Genomic DNA, 17,530 nt, shown 5'->3' with positions numbered 1-17,530 from the left:
TTTTTCCCCTTAAATATCGCTTATTTTCATAGAAATCCCTGTTTTTCCCCTTAAATATCGCTTATTTTCATAGAAATCCCTGTTTTTAACCTCAAATATCGCTTATTTTCATAGAAATCCCTGTTTTTAACCTCAAATATCGCTTATTTCCATAGAAATCCCAGTTTTTAACCTAAAATATCGCTTATTTTCATAGAAATCCCTGTTTTTAACCTAAAATATCGCTTATTTCCATAGAAATCCCTGTTTTTAACCAAAAATATCGCTTATTTTTGTAGAAATCCCTGTTTTTCCCCTTAAATATCGCTTATTTTCATAGAAATCCCTGTTTTTCCCCTTAAATATCGCTTATTTTCATAGAAATCCCTGTTTTTAACCTCAAATATCGCTTATTTTCATAGAAATCCCTGTTTTTAACCTAAAATATCGCTTATTTCCATAGAAATCCCAGTTTTTAACCTAAAATATCGCTTATTTTCATAGAAATCCCTGTTTTTAACCTAAAATATCGCTTATTTTCATAGAAATCCCAGTTTTTCCCCTAAATATCGCTTATTTTCATAGATATCCCTGTTTTTAACCTCAAATATCGCTTATTTTCATAGAAATCCCTGTTTTTCCCCTTAAATATCGCTTATTTTCATAGAAATCCCTGTTTTTCCCCTTAAATATCGCTTATTTTCATAGAAATCCCTGTTTTTCCCCTTAAATATCGCTTATTTTCATCGAAATCCCTGTTTTAAACCTCAAATATCGCTTATTTTCATAGAAATCCCTGTTTTTAACCTCAAATATCGCTTATTTTCATAGAAATCCCAGTTTTTCCCCTTAAATATCGCTTATTTTCATAGAAATCCCTGTTTTTAACCTAAAATATTGCTTATTTTCATAGAAATCCCTGTTTTTATCCTCAAATATCGCTTATTTTCCTAGAAATCCCTGTTTTTAACCTAAAATATCGCTTATTTTCATAGAAATCCCAGTTTTCAACCTAAAATATCGCTTATTTTCATAGAAATCCCTGTTTTTAACCTAAAATATCGCTTATTTTCATAGAAATCCCAGTTTTCAACCTAAAATATCGCTTATTTTCATAGAAATCCCTGTTTTTCCCCTTAAATATAGCTTATTTTCATAGAAATCCCTGTTTTTAACCTAAAATATCGCTTATTTTCATTGAAATCCCTGTTTTTCCCCTTAAATATCGCTTATTTTCACAGAAATCCCTGTTTTTAACCTCAAATATCGCTTATTTTCATAGAAATCCCTGTTTTTAACCTAAAATATCGCTTATTTTCATAGAAATCCCAGTTTTTAACCTAAAGTATCGCTTATTTTCATAGAAATCCCTGTTTTTAACCTCAAATATCGCTTATTTCCATAGAAATCCCAGTTTTTCCCCTCAAATATCGCTTATTTTCATAGAAATCCCTGTTTTTAACCTCAAATATCGCTTATTTCCATAGAAATCCCAGTTTTTAACCTAAAATATCGCTTATTTTCCTAGAAATCCCTGTTTTTAACCTAAGATATCGCTTATTTTCATAGAAATCCCTGTTTTTCCCCTTAAATATCGCTTATTTTCATAGAAATCCCAGTTTTTAACCTCAAATATCGCTTATTTCCATAGAAATCCCAGTTTTTAACCTAAAATATCGCTTATTTTCATAGAAATCCCTGTTTTTAACCTCAAATATCGCTTATTTCCATAGAAATCCCTGTTTTTAACCTCAAATATCGCTTATTTTCATAGAAATCCCTGTTTTTAACCTAAAATATCGCTTATTTTCATAGAAATCCCTGTTTTTCCCCTTAAATATCGCTTATTTTCATAGAAATCCCAGTTTTTCCCCCTAAATATCGCTTATTTTCATAGAAATCCCTGTTTTAAACCTCAAATATCGCTTATTTTCATAGAAATCCCTGTTTTTCCCCTTAAATATCGCTTATTTTCATAGAAATCCCAGTTTTTAACCTCAAATATCGCTTATTTCCATAGAAATCCCAGTTTTTAACCTAAAATATCGCTTATTTTCATAGAAATCCCTGTTTTTAACCTCAAATATCGCTTATTTCCATAGAAATCCCTGTTTTTAACCTAAAATATCGCTTATTTTCATAGAAATCCCTGTTTTTCCCCTTAAATATCGCTTATTTTCATAGAAATCCCAGTTTTGAACCTCAAATATCGCTTATTTTCATTGAAATCCCTGTTTTTCCCCTTAAATATCGCTTATTTTCATAGAAATCCCTGTTTTTAACCTCAAATATCGCTTATTTCCATAGAAATCCCAGTTTTCCCCTTAAATATCGCTTATTTTCATAGAAATCCCAGTTTTTCCCTTAAAATATCGCTTATTTTCATAGATATCCCTGTTTTTAACCTCAAATATCGCTTATTTTCATAGAAATCCCTGTTTTTCCCCTTAAATATCGCTTATTTTCATAGAAATCCCTGTTTTTATCCTCAAATATCGCTTATTTTCATAGAAATCCCTGTTTTTAACCTCAAATATCGCTTATTTTCATAGATATCCCTGTTTTTAACCTCAAATATCGCTTATTTCCATAGAAATCCCAGTTTTTCCCCTCAAATATCGCTTATTTTCATAGAAATCCCTGTTTTTAACCTCAAATATCGCTTATTTCCATAGAAATCCCAGTTTTTCCCCTCAAATATCGCTTATTTTCATAGAAATCCCTGTTTTTAACCTAAAATATCGCTTATTTTCATAGAAATCCCTGTTTTTAACCTCAAATATCGCTTATTTTCATAGAAATCCCTGTTTTCCCCTTAAATATCGCTTATTTTCATAGAAATCCCAGTTTTCAACCTAAAATATCGCTTATTTTCATAGAAATCCCTGTTTTTCCCCTTAAATATCGCTTATTTTCCTAGAAATCCCTGTTTTTAACCTCAAATATCGCTTATTTTCATAGAAATCCCTGTTTTTATCCTAAGATATCGCTTATTTTCCTAGAAATCCCTGTTTTTAACCTCAAATATCGCTTATTTTCATAGAAATCCCTGTTTTTAATCTAAAATATCGCTTATTTCCATAGAAATCCCAGTTTTTCCCCTAAAATATCGCTTATTTCCATAGAAATCCCTGTTTTTAACCTCAAATATCGCTTATTTTCATAGAAATCCCTGTTTTTCCCCTTAAATATCGCTTATTTTCATAGAAATCCCTGTATTTCCCCTTAAATATCGCTTATTTTCATAGAAATCCCTGTTTTTAACCTCAAATATCGCTTATTTTCATAGAAATCCCTGTTTTTAACCTCAAATATCGCTTATTTTCATAGAAATCCCAGTTTTTCCCCTTAAATATCGCTTATTTTCATAGAAATCCCTGTTTTTAACCTAAAATATCGCTTATTTTCATAGAAATCCCTGTTTTTATCCTCAAATATCGCTTATTTTCATAGAAATCCCTGTTTTTAACCTAAAATATCGCTTATTTTCATAGAAATCCCAGTTTTCAACCTAAAATATCGCTTATTTTCATAGAAATCCCTGTTTTTCCCCTTAAATATCGCTTATTTTCATCGAAATCCCTGTTTTTAACCTCAAATATCGCTTATTTTCATAGAAATCCCTGTTTTTAACCTCAAATATCGCTTATTTTCATAGAAATCCCAGTTTTTCCCCTTAAATATCGCTTATTTTCATAGAAATCCCTGTTTTTCCCCTAAAATATCGCTTATTTTCATAGAAATCCCTGTTTTTATCCTCAAATATCGCTTATTTTCATAGAAATCCCTGATTTTAACCTAAAATATCGCTTATTTTCCTAGAAATCCCTGTTTTTAACCTAAAATATCGCTTATTTCCATAGAAATCCCTGTTTTTATCATCAAAATATCGCTTATTTTCGTAGAAATCCCTGTTTTTCCCTCAAATATCGCTTATTTTCCTAGAAATCCCTGTTTTTAACCTAAGATATCGCTTATTTTCATAGAAATCCCTGTTTTTCCCCTTAAATATCGCTTATTTTCATAGAAATCCCAGTTTTTAACCTCAAATATCGCTTATTTTCCTAGAAATCCCTGTTTTTAACCTCAAATATCGCTTATTTCCATAGAAATCCCAGTTCTTAACCTAAAATATCGCTTATTTTCATAGAAATCCCTGTTTTTAACCTCAAATATCGCTTATTTCCATAGAAATCCCAGTTTTTAACCTCAAATATCGCTTATTTTCATAGAAATCCCTGTTTTTAACCTAAAATATCGCTTATTTCCATAGAAATCCCAGTTTTTAACCTAAAATATCGCTTATTTTCATAGAAATCCCTGTTTTTCCCCTTAAATATCGCTTATTTTCATAGAAATCCCTGTTTTTCCCCCTAAATATCGCTTATTTTCATAGAAATCCCTGTTTTTAACCTCAAATATCGCTTATTTTCATAGAAATCCCTGTTTTTCCCCTTAAATATCGCTTATTTTCATAGAAATCCCTGTTTTTAACCTCAAATATCGCTTATTTCCATAGAAATCCCAGTTTTCCCCCTCCAATATCGCTTATTTTCATAGAAATCCCAGTTTTTCCCCTAAAATATCGCTTATTTTCATAGATATCCCTGTTTTTAACCTCAAATATCGCTTATTTTCATAGAAATCCCTGTTTTTCCCCTTAAATATCGATTATTTTCATAGAAATCCCTGTTTTTATCCTCAAATATCGCTTATTTTCATAGAAATCCCTGTTTTTAACCTCAAATATCGCTTATTTTCATAGAAATCCCTGTTTTTAACCTCAAATATCGCTTATTTCCATAGAAATCCCAGTTTTTAACCTAAAATATCGCTTATTTTCATAGAAATCCCTGTTTTTAACCTCAAATATCGCTTATTTTCATAGAAATCCCTGTTTTCCCCCATAAATATCGCTTATTTTCATAGAAATCCCTGTTTTTAACCTAAAATATCGCTTATTTTCATAGAAATCCCAGTTTTTAACCTAAAATATCGCTTATTTTCATAGAAATCCCAGTTTTCAACCTAAAATATCGCTTATTTTCATAGAAATCCCTGTTTTTCCCCTTAAATATCGCTTATTTTCATAGAAATCCCTGTTTTTAACCTCAAATATCGCTTATTTTCCTAGAAATCCCTGTTTTTAACCTCAAATATCGCTTATTTTCATAGAAATCCCTGTTTTTAACCTAAAATATCGCTTATTTCCATAGAAATCCCAGTTTTTAATCTAAAATATCGCTTATTTTCATAGAAATCCCAGTTTTTCCCTTAAAATATCGCTTATTTTCATAGATATCCCTGTTTTTAACCTCAAATATCGCTTATTTTCATAGAAATCCCTGTTTTTCCCCTTAAATATCGCTTATTTTCATAGAAATCCCTGTTTTTCCCCTTAAATATCGCTTATTTCCATAGAAATCCCAGTTTTTAACCTAAAATATCGCTTATTTCCATAGAAATCCCTGTTTTTAACCTAAAATATCGCTTATTTTCATAGAAATCCCTGTTTTTCCCCTCAAATATCGCTTATTTTCATAGAAATCCCAGTTTTTCCCCCTTAAATATTGCTTATTTTCATAGAAATCCCAGTTTTTAACCTAAAATATCGCTTATTTTCATAGAAATCCCTGTTTTTAACCTCAAATATCGCTTATTTCCATGGAAATCCCTGTTTTTAACCTAAAATATCGCTTATTTTCATAGAAATCCCTGTTTTTAACCTCAAATATCGCTTATTTTCATAGAAATCCCTGTTTTTCCCCTTAAATATCGCTTATTTTCATAGAAATCCCTGTTTTTAACCTCAAATATCGCTTATTTTCCTAGAAATCCCTGTTTTTCCCCTTAAATATCGCTTATTTTCATAGAAATCCCTGTTTTTCCCCTTAAATATCGCTTATTTTCATAGAAATCCCTGTTTTTAACCTAAGATATCGCTTATTTTCATAGAAATCCCTGTTTTTATCCTAAGATATCGCTTATTTTCCTAGAAATCCCTGTTTTTAACCTAAAATATCGCTTATTTTCATAGAAATCCCTGTTTTTCCCCTTAAATATCGCTTATTTTCATAGAAATCCCAGTATTCAACCTAAAATATCGCTTATTTTCATAGAAATCCCAGTTTTCAACCTCAAATATCGCTTATTTTCATAGAAATCCCAGTTTTTCCCCTTAAATATCACTTATTTTCATAGAAATCCCTGTTTTTAACCTAAAATATCGCTTATTTCCATAGAAATCCCTGTTTTTATCATCAAAATATCGCTTATTTTCGTAGAAATCCCTGTTTTTCCCTCAAATATCGCTTATTTTCATAGAAATCCCTGTTTTCCCCCTAAATATCGCTTATTTTCATAGAAATCCCAGTTTTTAACCTAAAATATCGCTTATTTTCATAGAAATCCCAGTTTTCAACCTAAAATATCGCTTATTTTCATAGAAATCCCTGTTTTTAACCTAAAATATCGCTTATTTTCATAGATATCCCTGTTTTTAACCTCAAATATCGCTTATTTCCATAGAAATCCCTGTTTTTATCCTAAGATATCGCTTATTTTCCTAGAAATCCCTGTTTTTAACCTCAAATATCGCTTATTTTCATAGAAATCCCAGTTTTTAACCTCAAATATCGCTTATTTTCATAGAAATCCCTGTTTTTAACCTCAAATATCGCTTATTTTCCTAGAAATCCCAGTTTTTCCCCTTAAATATCGCTTATTTTCATAGAAATCCCTGTTTTTAACCTAAAATATCGCTTATTTTCATAGAAATCCCTGTTTTTATCCTCAAATATCGCTTATTTTCATAGAAATCCCTGTTTTTAACCTAAAATATCGCTTATTTTCATAGAAATCCCAGTTTTCAACCTAAAATATCGCTTATTTTCATAGAAATCCCTGTTTTTCCCCTTAAATATCGCTTATTTTCATAGAAATCCCTGTTTTTAACCTTAAATATCGTTTATTTTCATTGAAATCCCTGTTTTTAACCTAAAATATCGGTTATTTTCATAGAAATCCCTGTTTTTAACCTCAAATATCGCTTATTTTCATAGAAATCCCTGTTTTTCCCCTTAAATATCGCTTATTTTCATAGAAATCCCTGTTTTTAACCTCAAATATCGCTTATTTTCATAGAAATCCCAGTTTTTCCCCTAAATATCGCTTATTTTCATAGAAATCCCAGTTTTTAACCTAAAATATCGCTTATTTTCATAGAAATCCCTGTTTTTCCCCTTAAATATCGCTTATTTTCATAGAAATCCCTGTTTTTCCCCTTAAATATCGCTTATTTTCATAGAAATCCCTGTTTTTAACCTCAAATATCGCTTATTTTCATAGAAATCCCTGTTTTTAACCTCAAATATCGCTTATTTTCATAGAAATCCCTGTTTTTCCCCTTAAATATCGCTTATTTTCATAGAAATCCCTGTTTTTAACCTAAAATATCGCTTATTTTCATAGAAATCCCTGTTTTTATCCTCAAATATCGCTTATTTTCATAGAAATCCCTGTTTTTAACCTAAAATATCGCTTATTTTCATAGAAATCCCAGTTTTCAACCTAAAATATCGCTTATTTTCATAGAAATCCCTGTTTTTCCCCTTAAATATCGCTTATTTTCATAGAAATCCCTGTTTTTAACCTAAAATATCGCTTATTTTCATTGAAATCCCTGTTTTTAACCTAAAATATCGGTTATTTTCATAGAAATCCCTGTTTTTAACCTAAAATATCGCTTATTTTCCTAGAAATCCCTGTTTTTCCCCTTAAATATCGCTTATTTTCATAGAAATCCCTGTTTTTCCCCTTAAATATCGCTTATTTTCATAGAAATCCCTGTTTTTAACCTCAAATATCGCTTATTTTCATAGAAATCCCTGTTTTTAACCTCAAATATCGCTTATTTCCATAGAAATCCCAGTTTTTCCCCTCAAATATCGCTTATTTTCATAGAAATCCCTGTTTTTAACCTAAAATATCGCTTATTTCCATAGAAATCCCTGTTTTTAACCTAAAATATCGCTTATTTTCATAGAAATCCCTGTTTTTCCCCTTAAATATCGCTTATTTTCATAGAAATCCCAGTTTTTCCCCTAAAATATCGCTTATTTTCATAGAAATCCCTGTTTTTAACCTCAAATATCGCTTATTTTCATAGAAATCCCTGTTTTTAACCTAAAATATCGCTTATTTCCATAGAAATCCCAGTTTTTAACCTAAAATATCGCTTATTTTCATAGAAATCCCAGTTTTCAACCTAAAATATCGCTTATTTTCATAGAAATCCCTGTTTTTCCCCTTAAATATCGCTTATTTTCATCGAAATCCCTGTTTTTAACCTCAAATATCGCTTATTTTCATAGAAATCCCTGTTTTTCCCCCTAAATATCGCTTATTTTCATAGAAATCCCTGTTTTTCCCCTTAAATATCGCTTATTTTCATAGAAATCCCTGTTTTTCCCCTTAAATATCGCTTATTTTCCTAGAAATCCCTGTTTTTCCCCTTAAATATCGCTTATTTTCATAGAAATCCCTGTTTTTAACCTCAAATATCGCTTATTTTCATAGAAATCCCTATTTTTAACCTCAAATATCGCTTATTTTCATAGAAATCCCTGTTTTTAACCTAAAATATTGCTTATTTTCATAGAAATCCCTGTTTTTATCCTCAAATATCGCTTATTTTCATAGAAATCCCTGTTTTTAACCTAAAATATCGCTTATTTTCATAGAAATCCCAGTTTTCAACCTCAAATATCGCTTATTTTCATAGAAATCCCTGTTTTTCCCCTTAAATATCGCTTATTTTCCTAGAAATCCCTGTTTTTAACCTAAAATATCGCTTATTTTCATTGAAATCCCTGTTTTTCCCCTTAAATATCGCTTATTTTCATAGAAATCCCTGTTTTTAACCTCAAATATCGCTTATTTTCATAGAAATCCCTGTTTTTAACCTCAAATATCGCTTATTTCCATAGAAATCCCAGTTTTTAACCTAAAGTATCGCTTATTTTCATAGAAATCCCTGTTTTTAACCTCAAATATCGCTTATTTCCATAGAAATCCCAGTTTTTCCCCTCAAATATCGCTTATTTTCATAGAAATCCCAGTTTTTAACCTCAAATATCGCTTATTTCCATAGAAATCCCAGTTTTTAACCTAAAATATCGCTTATTTTCCTAGAAATCCCTGTTTTTAACCTAAGATATCGCTTATTTTCATAGAAATCCCTGTTTTTCCCCTTAAATATCGCTTATTTTCCTAGAAATCCCTGTTTTTAACCTCAAATATCGCTTATTTCCATAGAAATCCCAGTTTTTAACCTAAAATATCGCTTATTTTCATAGAAATCCCTGTTTTTAACCTCAAATATCGCTTATTTCCATAGAAATCCCTGTTTTTAACCTCAAATATCGCTTATTTTCATAGAAATCCCTGTTTTTCCCCTTAAATATCGCTTATTTTCATAGAAATCCCAGTTTTTCCCCCTAAATATCGCTTATTTTCATAGAAATCCCTGTTTTAAACCTCAAATATCGCTTATTTTCATAGAAATCCCTGTTTTTCCCCTTAAATATCGCTTATTTTCATAGAAATCCCTGTTTTTAACCTCAAATATCGCTTATTTCCATAGAAATCCCAGTTTTCCCCCTCCAATATCGCTTATTTTCATAGAAATCCCAGTTTTCCCCTTAAATATCGCTTATTTTCATAGAAATCCCAGTTTTCCCCTTAAATATCGCTTATTTTCATAGAAATCCCTGTTTTTAACATCAAATATCGCTTATTTCCATAGAAATCCCTGTTTTTAACCTCAAATATCGCTTATTTTCATAGAAATCCCTGTTTTTCCCCTTAAATATCGCTTATTTTCATAGAAATCCCAGTTTTTCCCCCTAAATATCGCTTATTTTCATAGAAATCCCTGTTTTAAACCTCAAATATCGCTTATTTTCATAGAAATCCCTGTTTTTCCCCTTAAATATCGCTTATTTTCATAGAAATCCCTGTTTTTAACCTCAAATATCGCTTATTTCCATAGAAATCCCAGTTTTCCCCCTCCAATATCGCTTATTTTCATAGAAATCCCAGTTTTCCCCTTAAATATCGCTTATTTTCATAGAAATCCCTGTTTTTAACCTCAAATATCGCTTATTTTCATAGAAATCCCTGTTTTTAACATCAAATATCGCTTATTTTCATAGAAATCCCAGTTTTTCCCCTTAAATATCGCTTATTTTCATAGAAATCCCTGTTTTTAACCTAAAATATCGCTTATTTTCATAGAAATCCCTGTTTTTATCCTCAAATATCGCTTATTTTCATAGAAATCCCTGTTTTTAACCTAAAATATCGCTTATTTTCATAGAAATCCCAGTTTTCAACCTAAAATATCGCTTATTTTCATAGAAATCCCTGTTTTTCCCCTTAAATATCGCTTATTTTCATCGAAATCCCTGTTTTTAACCTCAAATATCGCTTATTTTCATAGAAATCCCTGTTTTTAACCTCAAATATCGCTTATTTTCATAGAAATCCCAGTTTTTCCCCTTAAATATCGCTTATTTTCATAGAAATCCCTGTTTTTCCCCTAAAATATCGCTTATTTTCATAGAAATCCCTGTTTTTATCCTCAAATATCGCTTATTTTCATAGAAATCCCTGATTTTAACCTAAAATATCGCTTATTTTCCTAGAAATCCCTGTTTTTAACCTAAAATATCGCTTATTTCCATAGAAATCCCTGTTTTTATCATCAAAATATCGCTTATTTTCGTAGAAATCCCTGTTTTTCCCTCAAATATCGCTTATTTTCCTAGAAATCCCTGTTTTTAACCTAAGATATCGCTTATTTTCATAGAAATCCCTGTTTTTCCCCTTAAATATCGCTTATTTTCATAGAAATCCCAGTTTTTAACCTCAAATATCGCTTATTTTCCTAGAAATCCCTGTTTTTAACCTCAAATATCGCTTATTTCCATAGAAATCCCAGTTCTTAACCTAAAATATCGCTTATTTTCATAGAAATCCCTGTTTTTAACCTCAAATATCGCTTATTTCCATAGAAATCCCAGTTTTTAACCTCAAATATCGCTTATTTTCATAGAAATCCCTGTTTTTAACCTAAAATATCGCTTATTTCCATAGAAATCCCAGTTTTTAACCTAAAATATCGCTTATTTTCATAGAAATCCCTGTTTTTCCCCTTAAATATCGCTTATTTTCATAGAAATCCCTGTTTTTCCCCCTAAATATCGCTTATTTTCATAGAAATCCCTGTTTTTAACCTCAAATATCGCTTATTTTCATAGAAATCCCTGTTTTTCTCCTTAAATATCGCTTATTTTCATAGAAATCCCTGTTTTTAACCTCAAATATCGCTTATTTCCATAGAAATCCCAGTTTTCCCCCTCCAATATCGCTTATTTTCATAGAAATCCCAGTTTTTCCCCTAAAATATCGCTTATTTTCATAGATATCCCTGTTTTTAACCTCAAATATCGCTTATTTTCATAGAAATCCCTGTTTTTCCCCTTAAATATCGATTATTTTCATAGAAATCCCTGTTTTTATCCTCAAATATCGCTTATTTTCATAGAAATCCCTGTTTTTAACCTCAAATATCGCTTATTTTCATAGAAATCCCTGTTTTTAACCTAAAATATCGCTTATTTCCATAGAAATCCCTGTTTTTAACCTAAAATATCGCTTATTTTCATAGAAATCCCTGTTTTTAACCTCAAATATCGCTTATTTCCATAGAAATCCCAGTTTTTCCCCTCAAATATCGCTTATTTTCATAGAAATCCCTGTTTTTAACCTAAAATATCGCTTATTTTCATAGAAATCCCAGTTTTTAACCTAAAATATCGCTTATTTTCATAGAAATCCCAGTTTTCAACCTAAAATATCGCTTATTTTCATAGAAATCCCTGTTTTTCCCCTTAAATATCGCTTATTTTCATAGAAATCCCTGTTTTTAACCTCAAATATCGCTTATTTTCCTAGAAATCCCTGTTTTTAACCTCAAATATCGCTTATTTTCCTAGAAATCCCTGTTTTTAACCTAAAATATCGCTTATTTCCATAGAAATCCCAGTTTTTAATCTAAAATATCGCTTATTTTCATAGAAATCCCAGTTTTTCCCTTAAAATATCGCTTATTTTCATAGATATCCCTGTTTTTAACCTCAAATATCGCTTATTTTCATAGAAATCCCTGTTTTTCCCCTTAAATATCGCTTATTTTCATAGAAATCCCTGTTTTTCCCCTTAAATATCGCTTATTTCCATAGAAATCCCAGTTTTTAACGTAAAATATCGCTTATTTCCATAGAAATCCCTGTTTTTAACCTAAAATATCGCTTATTTTCATAGAAATCCCTGTTTTTCCCCTCAAATATCGCTTATTTTCATAGAAATCCCAGTTTTTCCCCCTTAAATATTGCTTATTTTCATAGAAATCCCAGTTTTTAACCTAAAATATCGCTTATTTTCATAGAAATCCCTGTTTTTAACCTCAAATATCGCTTATTTCCATGGAAATCCCTGTTTTTAACCTAAAATATCGCTTATTTTCATAGAAATCCCTGTTTTTAACCTCAAATATCGCTTATTTTCATAGAAATCCCTGTTTTTCCCCTTAAATATCGCTTATTTTCCTAGAAATCCCTGTTTTTAACCTCAAATATCGCTTATTTTCCTAGAAATCCCTGTTTTTCCCCCTAAATATCGCTTATTTTCATAGAAATCCCTGTTTTTCCCCTTAAATATCGCTTATTTTCATAGAAATCCCTGTTTTTAACCTAAGATATCGCTTATTTTCATAGAAATCCCTGTTTTTATCCTAAGATATCGCTTATTTTCCTAGAAATCCCAGTTTTTAACCTCAAATATCGCTTATTTTCATAGAAATCCCTGTTTTTCCCCTTAAATATCGCTTATTTTCATAGAAATCCCAGTATTCAACCTAAAATATCGCTTATTTTCATAGAAATCCCAGTTTTCAACCTCAAATATCGCTTATTTTCATAGAAATCCCAGTTTTTCCCCTTAAATATCACTTATTTTCATAGAAATCCCTGTTTTTAACCTAAAATATCGCTTATTTCCATAGAAATCCCTGTTTTTATCATCAAAATATCGCTTATTTTCGTAGAAATCCCTGTTTTTCCCTCAAATATCGCTTATTTTCATAGAAATCCCTGTTTTCCCCCATAAATATCGCTTATTTTCATAGAAATCCCAGTTTTTAACCTAAAATATCGCTTATTTTCATAGAAATCCCAGTTTTCAACCTAAAATATCGCTTATTTTCATAGAAATCCCTGTTTTTAACCTAAAATATCGCTTATTTTCATAGATATCCCTGTTTTTAACCTCAAATATCGCTTATTTCCATAGAAATCCCTGTTTTTATCCTAAGATATCGCTTATTTTCCTAGAAATCCCTGTTTTTAACCTCAAATATCGCTTATTTTCATAGAAATCCCAGTTTTTAACCTCAAATATCGCTTATTTTCATAGAAATCCCTGTTTTTAACCTCAAATATCGCTTATTTTCCTAGAAATCCCAGTTTTTCCCCTTAAATATCGCTTATTTTCATAGAAATCCCTGTTTTTAACCTAAAATATCGCTTATTTTCATAGAAATCCCTGTTTTTATCCTCAAATATCGCTTATTTTCATAGAAATCCCTGTTTTTAACCTAAAATATCGCTTATTTTCATAGAAATCCCAGTTTTCAACCTAAAATATCGCTTATTTTCATAGAAATCCCTGTTTTTCCCCTTAAATATCGCTTATTTTCATAGAAATCCCTGTTTTAACCTTAAATATCGCTTATTTTCATTGAAATCCCTGTTTTTAACCTAAAATATCGGTTATTTTCATAGAAATCCCTGTTTTTAACCTCAAATATCGCTTATTTTCATAGAAATCCCTGTTTTTCCCCTTAAATATCGCTTATTTTCATAGAAATCCCTGTTTTTAACCTCAAATATCGCTTATTTTCATAGAAATCCCAGTTTTTCCCCTAAATATCGCTTATTTTCATAGAAATCCCAGTTTTTAACCTAAAATATCGCTTATTTTCATAGAAATCCCTGTTTTTCCCCTTAAATATCGCTTATTTTCATAGAAATCCCTGTTTTTCCCCTTAAATATCGCTTATTTTCATAGAAATCCCTGTTTTTAACCTCAAATATCGCTTATTTTCATAGAAATCCCTGTATTTAACCTCAAATATCGCTTATTTTCATAGAAATCCCAGTTTTTCCCCTTAAATATCGCTTATTTTCATAGAAATCCCTGTTTTTAACCTAAAATATCGCTTATTTTCATAGAAATCCCTGTTTTTATCCTCAAATATCGCTTATTTTCATAGAAATCCCTGTTTTTAACCTAAAATATCGCTTATTTTCATAGAAATCCCAGTTTTCAACCTAAAATATCGCTTATTTTCATAGAAATCCCTGTTTTTCCCCTTAAATATCGCTTATTTTCCTAGAAATCCCTGTTTTTAACCTAAAATATCGCTTATTTTCATTGAAATCCCTGTTTTTAACCTAAAATATCGGTTATTTTCATAGAAATCCCTGTTTTTAACCTAAAATATCGCTTATTTTCCTAGAAATCCCTGTTTTTCCCCTTAAATATCGCTTATTTTCATAGAAATCCCTGTTTTTAACCTAAAATATCGCTTATTTTCATAGAAATCCCTGTTTTTAACCTCAAATATCGCTTATTTTCATAGAAATCCCTGTTTTTAACCTCAAATATCGCTTATTTCCATAGAAATCCCAGTTTTTCCCCTCAAATATCGCTTATTTTCATAGAAATCCCTGTTTTTAACCTAAAATATCGCTTATTTCCATAGAAATCCCTGTTTTTAACCTAAAATATCGCTTATTTTCATAGAAATCCCTGTTTTTCCCCTAAAATATCGCTTATTTTCATAGAAATCCCTGTTTTTCCCCTTAAATATCGCTTATTTTCATAGAAATCCCTGTTTTTAACCTCAAATATCGCTTATTTTCATAGAAATCCCTGTTTTTAACCTAAAATATCGCTTATTTCCATAGAAATCCCAGTTTTTAACCTAAAATATCGCTTATTTTCATAGAAATCCCAGTTTTTAACCTAAAATATCGCTTATTTTCATAGAAATCCCTGTTTTTCCCCTTAAATATCGCTTATTTTCATCGAAATCCCTGTTTTTAACCTCAAATATCGCTTATTTTCATAGAAATCCCTGTTTTTCCCCTTAAATATCGCTTATTTTCATAGAAATCCCTGTTTTTCCCCTTAAATATAGCTTATTTTCATAGAAATCCCTGTTTTTCCCCTTAAATATCGCTTATTTTCCTAGAAATCCCTGTTTTTCCCCTTAAATATCGCTTATTTTCATAGAAATCCCTGTTTTTAACCTCAAATATCGCTTATTTTCATAGAAATCCCTATTTTTAACCTCAAATATCGCTTATTTTCATAGAAATCCCTGTTTTTAACCTAAAATATTGCTTATTTTCCTAGAAATCCCTGTTTTTAACCTCAAATATCGCTTATTTTCATAGAAATCCCTGTTTTTAACCTAAAATATCGCTTATTTTCATAGAAATCCCAGTTTTCAACCTAAAATATCGCTTATTTTCATAGAAATCCCTGTTTTTCCCCTTAAATATCGCTTATTTTCATAGAAATCCCTGTTTTTAACCTAAAATATCGCTTATTTTCATTGAAATCCCTGTTTTTAACCTCAAATATCGCTTATTTTCATAGAAATCCCTGTTTTTAACCTCAAATATCGCTTATTTTCATAGAAATCCCTGTTTTTAACCTAAAATATCGCTTATTTCCATAGAAATCCCAGTTTTTAACCTAAAGTATCGCTTATTTTCATAGAAATCCCTGTTTTTAACCTCAAATATCGCTTATTTCCATAGAAATCCCAGTTTTTCCCCTCAAATATCGCTTATTTTCATAGAAATCCCAGTTTTTAACCTCAAATATCGCTTATTTCCATAGAAATCCCAGTTTTTAACCTAAAATATCGCTTATTTTCCTAGAAATCCCTGTTTTTAACCTAAGATATCGCTTATTTTCATAGAAATCCCTGTTTTTCCCCTTAAATATCGCTTATTTTCATAGAAATCCCAGTTTTTAACCTCAAATATCGCTTATTTCCATAGAAATCCCAGTTTTTAACCTAAAATATCGCTTATTTTCATAGAAATCCCTGTTTTTAACCTCAAATATCGCTTATTTCCATAGAAATCCCTGTTTTTAACCTCAAATATCGCTTATTTTCATAGAAATCCCTGTTTTTAACCTAAAATATCGCTTATTTTCATAGAAATCCCTGTTTTTCCCCTTAAATATCGCTTATTTTCATAGAAATCCCAGTTTTTCCCCCTAAATATCGCTTATTTTCATAGAAATCCCTGTTTTAAACCTCAAATATCGCTTATTTTCATAGAAATCCCTGTTTTTCCCCTTAAATATCGCTTATTTTCATAGAAATCCCTGTTTTTAACCTCAAATATCGCTTATTTTCATAGAAATCCCAGTTTTCCCCCTCCAATATCGCTTATTTTCATAGAAATCCCAGTTTTTCCCTTAAAATATCGCTTATTTTCATAGATATCCCTGTTTTTAACCTCAAATATCGCTTATTTTCATAGAAATCCCTGTTTTTCCCCTTAAATATCGATTATTTTCATAGAAATCCCTGTTTTTATCCTCAAATATCGCTTATTTTCATAGAAATCCCTGTTTTTAACCTCAAATATCGCTTATTTTCATAGAAATCCCTGTTTTTAACCTAAAATATCGCTTATTTTCATAGAAATCCCTGTTTTTAACCTCAAATATCGCTTATTTTCATAGAAATCCCTGTTTTTAACCTAAAATATCGCTTATTTCCATAGAAATCCCTGTTTTTAACCTAAAATATCGCTTATTTTCCTAGAAATCCCTGTTTTTAACCTCAAATATCGCTTATTTCCATAGAAATCCCAGTTTTTCCCCTCAAATATCGCTTATTTTCATAGAAATCCCTGTTTTTCCCCTTAAATATCGCTTATTTTCATAGAAATCCCAGTTTTCAACCTAAAATATCGCTTATTTTCATAGAAATCCCTGTTTTTAACCTAAAATATCGCTCATTTTCCTAGAAATCCCTGTTTTTAACCTCAAATATCGCTTATTTTCATAGAAATCCCTGTTTTTATCCTAAGATATCGCTTATTTTCCTAGAAATCCCAGTTTTTAACCTCAAATATCGCTTATTTTCATAGAAATCCCTGTTTTTAATCTAAAATATCGCTTATTTTCATAGAAATCCCAGTTTTTCCCCTAAAATATCGCTTATTTTCATAGATATCCCTGTTTTTAACCTCAAATATCGCTTATTTTCATAGAAATCCCTGTTTTTCCCCTTAAATATCGCTTATTTTCATAGAAATCCCTGTTTTTCCCCTTAAATATCGCTTATTTTCATAGAAATCCCTGTTTTTAACCTCAAATATCGCTTATTTTCATA

General features: G+C 30.2%; 1 long non-coding RNA gene across 17 annotated transcripts in view; it reads right to left on the bottom strand.

Annotated features, from left to right (window-relative positions):
- Nucleotides 1-13,967, bottom strand: part of LOC128076270 (uncharacterized) — a 56,202-nt gene extending 42,235 nt beyond the window's left edge. For 11 of the 17 annotated variants that reach the window (XR_008204324.1, XR_008204337.1, XR_008204325.1 and 8 more), the window contains exon 1: nt 13,819-13,958. This is a non-coding gene — a long non-coding RNA (uncharacterized LOC128076270). Of the gene's footprint in view, nt 1-13,818 lie in introns of all 17 variants that reach the window. The other 6 variants (XR_008204323.1, XR_008204327.1, XR_008204326.1 and 3 more) reach the window with 3 other exon arrangements.
- Nucleotides 13,968-17,530: the final 3,563 nt, after the last annotated feature.

Source organism: Tympanuchus pallidicinctus, unplaced genomic scaffold (assembly GCF_026119805.1).
Source record: "Tympanuchus pallidicinctus isolate F22 unplaced genomic scaffold, pur_lepc_1.0 scaffold135, whole genome shotgun sequence".
In the NCBI taxonomy this organism is placed as follows: Eukaryota; Metazoa; Chordata; class Aves; order Galliformes; family Phasianidae; genus Tympanuchus; species Tympanuchus pallidicinctus.
The sequence above is the reverse complement of the archived record's forward strand: the minus strand, read 5'-3'. Positions and strand labels throughout refer to the sequence as shown.